The sequence below is a fragment of the Alosa pseudoharengus genome, unplaced genomic scaffold, assembly GCF_046254945.1.
Source record: "Alosa pseudoharengus isolate Yale_2024_CS ecotype anadromous, Long Island Sound unplaced genomic scaffold, YU_APseudo_1.1 YU_APseudo_1.1_scf_4, whole genome shotgun sequence".
NCBI classification, from domain to species: domain Eukaryota; kingdom Metazoa; phylum Chordata; class Actinopteri; order Clupeiformes; family Clupeidae; genus Alosa; species Alosa pseudoharengus.
In genome coordinates, this window is record NW_027468774.1 from 44,515,100 (window position 1) to 44,524,718 (window position 9,619).

The 9,619-nt window shown below is 41.8% G+C and overlaps 1 long non-coding RNA gene across 1 annotated transcript; it reads right to left on the reverse strand.

Moving 5' to 3' along the window:
* Window positions 1-1,329: 1,329 nt before the first annotated feature.
* Window positions 1,330-2,197, reverse strand: LOC143102740 (uncharacterized). Its single transcript, XR_012982638.1, has 2 exons — window positions 1,900-2,197; window positions 1,330-1,437 (listed from the first exon to the last, which is right to left on the reverse strand). It is a non-coding gene; the product is annotated as an uncharacterized LOC143102740 (long non-coding RNA).
* Between the last annotated feature and the right edge of the window lie 7,422 nt (window positions 2,198-9,619).

The window sequence follows — 9,619 nt, forward strand, 5'->3', positions numbered from 1 at the left end:
TTAATGTTTGTCTATTTTGTTTTTATTTTGTAGTTGAAAAACTGATGTACTTGTTTACAACAAATACAAATGCTGTTGTATTTTGTTATTTGTCAATTCAACTTCAGTAAACCACCCTTAGTGCTTCACTTTGAATATGAATGTTTCAAATAAATCTGTGATTTTAGTACCCTCTAAGATTAAAAGGTGACAGGGTTGGTGTAAATAACAACTATATTAATACATTGGTTTACCAAGCACATGGGGCCAGAAGTCTAGATTGGAGCCCCAAAACATTTTTGGCATGTGAGCAAGGATGGATTACTGAATGAGCCTACCGAGCCCAAGAGGTCAAGGGACCCTGAACCCCAAGTAGTTGTGTGAATTCACTACCAATAAGTCAAAAAGCAAAAGGCTATGAATCTGAACAAATTTAGGTACTGCCCTTCTCCAGCTGACCATCCCAAAAATGCACCAGAATACAGGAAATCACATCTAACCCCCCCCCCCCCCACACACACACACACCCGTTTGTACCCACATTTGCACAAAGAGGGTAGGGGGAGAGGGTCCTTATGCATCTGTGTCCAGGGGGACAGTAGTTCATAATCAGTCGCTGTATTAATACATAACCTCACTGTATTAATTTATAATATGACATTATAGTGTGAAGTTGTCAATTATCACCAAGCACAGGTGACTGCGTTGTGGGAGGGGGCCCCCAAATCAAATTCTGCTTAGGGCCCCCAAAAGGCTTGGGCCGGCACTGCGTATGACACATACTCACACAGTAGACATATGTACGCTTCCATGCACAGGCACATACGCAGGCACGCACACACACACACACACACACACACACACACACACACACACACACACACACACACCCACACACATAACATAAACATAACACAAACAATCAAGAATTTCTCATAATTATGAACAGGCAAGATGGAGGTGGGGTTGTATAAAATGAATTTTACATGTGAAATCTATGAACTAATCATGTTTTGGTACTTGTTGTCTAGCAGATACCAGTGAGAATTGAGTGTGGATAATGCAATTTAGTGAGACAGTTAGAATCATATAGGCCTTTCAGCGTGATTTCTTTTTGTGGAAAAAATGTGCTGGACTGGGCGGCGGTCATATTTTGTACCGCTCTGCGGTACATCTAGTTGTTTAAGAAGTTGCAGTTGTATAAAATAACTAGGTTAAAATGCATGTTAAAACTCATTAAAATATGAACTAAGTTCTGTAGAAAGGCCTATTGGTTTTTTTATTTTAAGATTAGGCTACTGTATTAATTTAACTGTTTTATTAAAAATGGAAGAGAAATTCATCACAATGTATAGGAATGCCTTTTATTATTGATAAATCATGAAACAAACAACATTTAAACTCCACATCCACATAAACTCCACTCCACATATTCCACATCCACTGTAGATGAAGAACCTATAAAAAAGAACACAAGAAAACAAATTTTTAGTTCATGTTCATTTACTCAGTTGAAATAAAAGTTTGCTATATCACCTATGAATGCAACACATAAGTGAATGGACATCAGCTAACATTAGCCAAAAGCTAACCAACATGTGCGGCTATGGTTAGCTAAGACTGTCTACAGACAGAAACACCAATTTCAATGATAAAGTCTGAATTAAACTAAGTAGCACCAAGACAGGTATATTTACACGAAAACATATGTGATATTGTTATAATATGCTATACACACCCATTGGAAGGTAGCTACCATGAGTCCGAAAGACTACTAGCATGCTAACAACGAAGCTAATGTTACCTTCGTTTTCCCAGGTAAACAAACATTAAGCTAACTATTGGTCAAACTGAAGATAATTTTCGGTTATTTCATCAGAATTTTAATTTTTCAACAAGTTCATCAGAAAGTTCACCCACCATTTGATGTAGTAGCCTATTTGTCACAGCAGCACGATGCATATGGAGTCATTCATGTCTCTGTGTGGACTGAGAAGCAGGAGGAATGGTTGATGGGCAGAATTTTTATTAGACCCCTCCTCTGCCTTGCAAAAACATAACATTTATCGTTGTCTCTGCTTAACATGATCAGTGCACTGTATATTTCACTTAAATAGTACAATCAACTCATTTCTTTTAGTTATGACATAGAGTTTTCACAAAACACACAAACATTAGTAGTGACCACCTAACATATTTATTACAACTAAATCTGGGTTTAGAGTACAGAGGCAGCAGAGATGAGTAAGACGACAGAGGTCTGGCACCAGAACAAACAACCCAGACTGCATGTGACACATGCTTTCACCTCTCTAGAAGCAGGGGAAACACTGTGAGACAGAGGAGGAGGAGGAGGAGGAGGTTTGACAAAGTCGACAATGGCAGCATTGCGTTAAGAAGTGCAGCAGGCACCTCTTGAAACCCACAATGAAGATTAAAGCACTTTGGCAGGAGCTCCTCAGGGTGGACCAGCTACTGGGATAGACAATATAAGCAGTGACCGCCAGATCTGGAGCCTGACCAAGAGAGTAACTGAGACCACAGAAACATCTTTTTCAATGCTTCAGTTAAAAGCGTTACTAAAAGGCCTTGGCTGGAGAGCTCAAAACTCTTAAAAATATATATTATTTTCTTGCAGTGCAGCATGGATATTTCTGTTTTATACTTATCAATGCCAGAAAAGGCATTGATAAGTATAAAAAGTTCTGTTACTGTATCCACACAAAATGCCTTCTTCATTGAAATGAAGTGCATAGCTTCAAAGGTTGCAGCATCCACATTTAATCAGTTAGACCTGACGTGAACACATACAGGCATTGCTTTCTGTTGCAGACACACACACACCACACAGAAAACCGAAAAACAAACTAAGTAAAGTAGCACACGACAATCGAAGGATCAAGCCCAGCCAGAAGTGCATGGATTAAAAAAGGCTGTCCCTACCATGCTCCCTCAGACCTGGTCTTTCTTGTCACAGAGTAAAGGTGAGAGGTGTCGACTGACACGACTTGCTCAGGGGAGAGAACCGTCAGACTGTGAGGCAGAAAGAAACTCTGGAAGCACTTTTTTGCGGCTCTAACGTCCGTCCCAACCGAACCCCCGCCTAAGGGCTCAAGGCTGAGGACATGGGTGGACAAAGAATGAACATGACTTTATAACTGAAACTCTGTCATAAAAAAGGAGACGTGTCTGTCTCGTCCAATGCCAGTTGGAAAGCTGTTTGAACGCCTTTGTCTCAGACTGCCAGATGTTAACGCCGCCACAAGAGCCCAGGCCGAAACATCACTGCATCCCTCTTCATGAGCCTGGGCGCACAATGGACAACAGTGTGGGACGTAGCTAGGGGAGTCACCGTGGCAACAAGGCCTGTTTTGTGCGACCCGCTGGCTCATAACTTGCAAATCAAATTGACCCCTCTGTGTATCGCACCACTGATGCTCAAAAATGGAAATGGACAACTTTACTGATGAGATGATGACAGCGAGTGGGCTTGGCTGTGCGGAGCATGCAGTGCAGCTGGCTAGACAGGGAGATAAAAAGCGAAAACACAGGATAGGGAGGGAGGAGAAGGGGAGAAATTATGACAAAATGCTATCTTAAAAAAGCATCAACGTCAAACCATGGGGGGCTTCAAAAGTAGAGCAGTCATTCTGTTTTAAATCACATCTTTTCACCAGAAAGATGATCTCATGGGACTTGCCTGAAAAAAACAATGCATATTAAATTAAACACTGATTTTAGGGAGATTCTTATATTCTTTACTGGTGCCTGTCACACAACAATCACTTAGGACTCCAATTTAAAATGATCAACCATGTGCATTGCTAGTTTACAAAAAAGAACAAAATATTGAATTGACTGACTGTCAAGAGATGGGGACATCCAAGGGCTGTCTGCCTCTCCTGTAAAACTGAGTGTTCTGGATGAAAACAAACCTGTGTGCTGCTTGTATGTATTTTATGCAGCTCCAGTGTTGAAAGTAGTGTCTGCTAGTGTATTTTATGCAGCTCCAGTGTTAAAAGTAGTGTCTGCTAGTGTATTTTATGCAGCTACAGTGTTGAAAGTAGTGTTTGCTAGTGTATCTAGTGTATTTTATGCAGCTCCAGTGTTGAAAGTGGTGTCTGCTGTGAATGAAACAATCTAAGAAGGCTTGATGTGTTTGACGGAAAAGGTCAAGTTGACCTCTTGGTCCTTTCCATGATTTTCCTGTAAGCACTTACAGGATGCCTTTGAACAAGAGCACACTTTTACCTTCCCCAAATTGTACATTGTTTACTGAAACTTAGTGATGGGGACGAGACCGCCTATGCCGAGTCCGAGTCAAGACCGAGTCTTTGAAGGGTCGAGACCGAGTCTGTTGGTTGGACCGAGTCTTTGAGGAAGCAAGTCCGAGTCGAGACCGAGTCCTTTAAGAGTCGAGACCGAGTCGAGACCAAGACCATAAAAAAAATTCAGTTTTAATATTCATAATTTAATATCACTCCAGTTAATAATCAACTGTTAGGCCTACAGACTAAGCTAGATTGGGAATTGTTTAGAGGAGCAGTCTTAACGTCTTAATATGGACTATGCTGACCTACAGACACTCACGCAGCAGAGCCATAGAGATAAATAAACGGCTCTGACGGCAGTATCTTTGCATTGCACCATGGGATGTCATTTTCAAATAATGCCGGTCAACATTGCATTTTATTATTGTTGTTGTTATGTGTTGTCTGTTTTTTATATGAACATAAAAAATGCGTTGGTCTCGAGGACTCGGTCTGAAATTACGAGTCCTTCTCCTCCCACTGTGGTCCGAGACCGAGTCAAGACCGAGTCTTTGAAGGAACAAGTCCGAGACGAGACCGAGAAAGCAGAAATTGGTCTCGAGACCGAGTCCGGACTCGAGTACTACATCACTACTGAAACTTCATACCAATGTATTACATGTAGAGAGTGAGCAAGATATCTGAACAAGGAGTCATTTTTTTCCTTAAACAGATTAAGAGAAAATCATAAACAGAAAGGCCCCACAGGCAAAGCAACCTGGAGTGATGGCAAAAGTTTTCCTTAAGCGCAGCACAAAAAGGACACTGTGAAGCATAGGTGCCAACTCTCACGCATTGGCCGTGAGACACACGCATTTGATTAGTTTCACACGCTCACACGCCACACCCCCGATTTCTCACGCTGAAGTGTCAACCCGGTCGGTCAGATGCCTGAAAAATGAGTTTAGCCTATCTATAGATCTACCTGTTGAGCCACGATTATGCTTTCAGAGACGGTGAGAGGGTTCAAGAGCACCCCCTGTCTGTGGAATTTTCTAAATGTTCTCTCATTTGCGATGCTACTTCAGAAGCCATCCCAGGCGCATCCCCCCCCCGCATTTCCCCGGCTTCAGGTATGCTTTGAGTATTATTGAGTATTTTTCACGCTGAAGTGTCAACCTGGTAGGTCAAATAACTGGCAGATGAGGTTCAACTAAACTAAACCTATACATATGATATCACACATCATGTGAACGTGCGGAATCTAAGCTTTCCAATGATATTAGCGCCAAGTTGCTGTGATAAATGGTTCGCGAGAGAATTAACATTGAACCGACGTGCAATTTAGGCTAATCATATTTGCATTTACCCATTACTCTCGGTTTAATATTTCACTAACCCTTCACACAACACGTGGAAAACCCTATTTCACAATAAACAGCAAACCTACCGAATACGAGGATATAAAGCATGCCTCTGTGCAACAAGTGGTTCCTGAGTAATCCGGTTTTGAAATTGCAACACATTTCTACATAGCCTCATTGGGGCGAAATTATAATGTATTCTAATGTTAACTATTTGTCAGTAGGCCTACATACATTTTTGTAAATTGCTCAGCCATAGATTATCCCACTATCATGGTTCTTATATTGTCAGGTTCCAGCCAATCCCATTACAGATAAATGAATATATTTATATTGGCATGCTTCCTAGTGACATTAATGCAAAATATGAAGAAAATCAAATAATGAGACACAAATATTGATTGACATATTGACATAAGCCATGCAAACATTCACATCATGCAGATATGGGTACATCCTGAAAAAGGAATAGCATGTAGGCTATAGGCTATGGCCATTACAATGACCAATATATTATCTTAAATAAACTAGCTGAATAACACAGGTGACCACTTCTGCATAATTTCATGGAGTGCTGAAATGTACACACATTTCTGAACTGTGAAATGTAGCATATGTTTTTGTGGTTGTGAACTTATTGCAATATCACCATAACTATTCCACCTGTGTGTGCATGGTTATAATTCTGAAGTGCAAAATAGCTTAGGCTACAGCACAAATATTTCCATAAAAATAAGCAAGTCTGACCTCTGAATTTATTTTGAAAGTGCATCTGATTGATGCAAAATATACAATCATTTCTTAAATTCTTACAAAACACCCACCCACTCTTTAAAATTGTTAGTTTGGACCCCCCACCCCCACTTTTGCTGTGCGAAATACCAGTGCTGTTTTCAGCATCTGTTTAGTGCTTCATTGTCATTTTCATTGGATTCTCCCATTTTCGCGTAAATCGCTCATAAACTTTTTTTTTTTTGTTACACGCATTCTCCAATTCCGCTTCTGTCACACACACAGTGACAAGCGCCAAATCCCCCGCAGTGTTGAAGAGATCAGTCGTCCCCCTCACTTTTGATAAGGTAAAAAGCCTTATAGGTATGCCAAATAAATAATAACCTATAGGTTTACGCTAGGCTATGTAAAACTCCCCATTAACAGCATCACGTCACTAACCACAGCTAAGACTGCACAATCTCTATTCACTCTGTTGGATATCTGAAGCCAGTTTGTCTACTTAGATACTGTAAATTCTCAAATTATGGCCGGGGTCTTAAGACAAAGTACAGGCCTTTAGGGGCAGGATTGTATTTGAGACAGCCCTTTATTTCTTATGCGAGTTTTATTTTGAGACATGCGTTTCTTGGAGCGGCATACTGGTAGGCCTTCTAAAGCATGACATTTTCGGTTTAGTTTGATATTTAATTTACTTTTGGACTGTTTCTGAAATCTGGGGAGGTATTTGATGATCACTATTACGTTCCATGTGTCGGGATTTCAAACAAACCATCCGCTTTCATACGTTCATTGAACGTCCGCGGTGCTGTAATGGAAACCTTATTGCGTAGCCAAGTAGCCTATTGAGTTATTTTAAATTATGCATGATTTACTTTTTATTAATTTCGTAGGCTGGCTTTGTTTTGTTATATAGAAGTATCTAAATAACCTGTTAAAATGTACCAGAATTCAGGAAATTGCATCTAGTCCAAAAAAAAATTTCTGGGGGAGGACCCCCATACCCCCCGCTGAAATGTCCCACCCACTTTCACAATGCCTCCGACGGTCCTAGTAGTAGGCTAGATCCCTTTGATACCAATGTTCATATAAATCTGGGACCCTGGTCCCAGGGATGGATTACTGCACGGGCCTTCCGGGCCCAGACCCAGGGGCCCAAGGTGTCAGGGGGCCCTGAAGCCCAAGCCTTTGCTATGAATCTGATTGAATTTAGTATTGCCCATCCCCAGAATGCACCAGAATACAGGAAATCACATTAAACTAATTAAAACAATTCTGGGGGAGTACCCCCAAACCCCCCTTCCACATATACGACAATTAGTGGGGAGCCCTTAATACATCTGGGCCCAAGGGCCCGAAAGCTCATAATCCGTCCATGCCTGGTCCCTACACCTGAGAACCACTGATGTGCGTTTTTTTTACTGTACGGTATAATGCTGAATGAGCCAAACAAAAATGTACGCAGCAAAATTTTGGTTGACCCCACCAAATCTCACTCCAAGGTTTTTTGAAAAGTTGGCAGCCCTGGTGAAGTGTCTGACAGCTGTGCAAGATCATCTGTGACTAATTCGACTGAAGTGGCTGACTGTTGACCAAACGTTTTGACATTAAGAGATTAAGTGTTATCTAAGTATTATCTAATATCTATGATATTTCTTGCTGCCTCCTTTTTGTAAGTGACACGCACTCCGTGTGTGGCCAGCCTATGCGCTCACCAACATTAGGTACTGAGCTTCCCTTAGAGCTTTGAACTTCTGTGTGCATGCCGAGTGCTTGTGTGTGATGTGCACTGCAGAAGATGACATGAACGTGCTCCTGGAAACATGCTGCAGTACATGATAAGTCATTCGTATCCCAGAAATAAATGTCATAACTGAATTAATATACTGTATTTGTTTCAGGTATGGGTTTATTATTTTCACAGGTCACCTTTACGCATCAGAATACAAGTAATCCTACTCGGACGAACGGATGTGCGGAACAAGGTGTAAAGTTAGAGACGTTAAAGTTAGGCCACTGATGAGAACTGCCATGTTTGTCATCTGCCCCTGGCTTACCTCCAGAACTTTGACATAATTAGCAGGGAACCATCCTCTGACTCCGTCTATCGCTCCTTCCCACCACCCGCCGTCCAGTGGTTGCAAGAGCTCGATTTCTCCCACTTCGAACTTGAGCACTCGGTCATTTTCTCCGCTGAAGGCGTACATCGTTCGGCCGTAGATTCCTGGCATTGCCTCAAAGGTTTAGAAAGAGCTCTAAGCGGGGAATGTTAACCTATCTTGGTGATGCTTTCATAGTTCAGTTTCGTTTCGTTGAATGTAGCATCGCAATGCAGCCACTTGTAGAGTGATAGCGGTACGAAGAAAGAAACTTTATTCCCACAAGCCAAAACGTTGCGGCCCCACCTCTGACACCTATAGGCTACAGATTACAGAACCTTGCCCGGATGACACACTGCACCCAGCAACTCAAACACACACACCTGTGAATGACTGACTGAACACAGTGAAATGGCAGTGGATATCATAGCCTATTAATTGTTTCCGGATATGCATTCCCTTCTTGACATAACCACAGGTTGCTTGACCCATAAAATACACCACAACGCCAGATATGCTGCTTTGTTTCATGACGGACGCCATCTAGAGTAAGAATTTTGAACAACACACGTACTGTAGGATAGGATAGGCCACTGTTCGTCATAATATTAGTAAATGTGTTGGGGCGAAAAGGCAACACTGAAAGCTACTTCCACCGACATAGTCGTGTTATATTTGTGTTATACTGTTTCTAATCTTCGTGCGGGGGGGGGGGGGGGGTGCGCCGCCCAGTCTACAATGCCATGAAACTCAAGTCGTGATTTAGGGATATCTCTTTGGCACGGAGCTGGCCCTGTGAATAGAAAGTTGTCGTGCCTATGTGCTCACCTTGATGTGACTTTGCATTCAGCAGACAACTCGAGCACAGTAATAATTGGAAGTGGGAACAGCCGTGGCATTAATTACAGAGCTCTGGGCATCTAAATTGGGTTCATTAACTTCAATGTCACTGTCCTTCAGTCAGAAGAATAGGTCTACGCGTATTGAGGCTGGTTGGTTATGATAGCCATTGTTTTAAAACAGCTGCGTCTAAGCGGCGTCTTTTGATGACCTGTCAGTATGTCCGTCCTGGTTGACCTCCATTAGCCTTTAAAACGAATCATAACAAACCTCGATCACAGCCTGCGAGTCTGTTGCTTTTCTGTATCCACTAAAATAGCAAGTGTATTTAAGTCAGGAGACGCTTCAAACCATA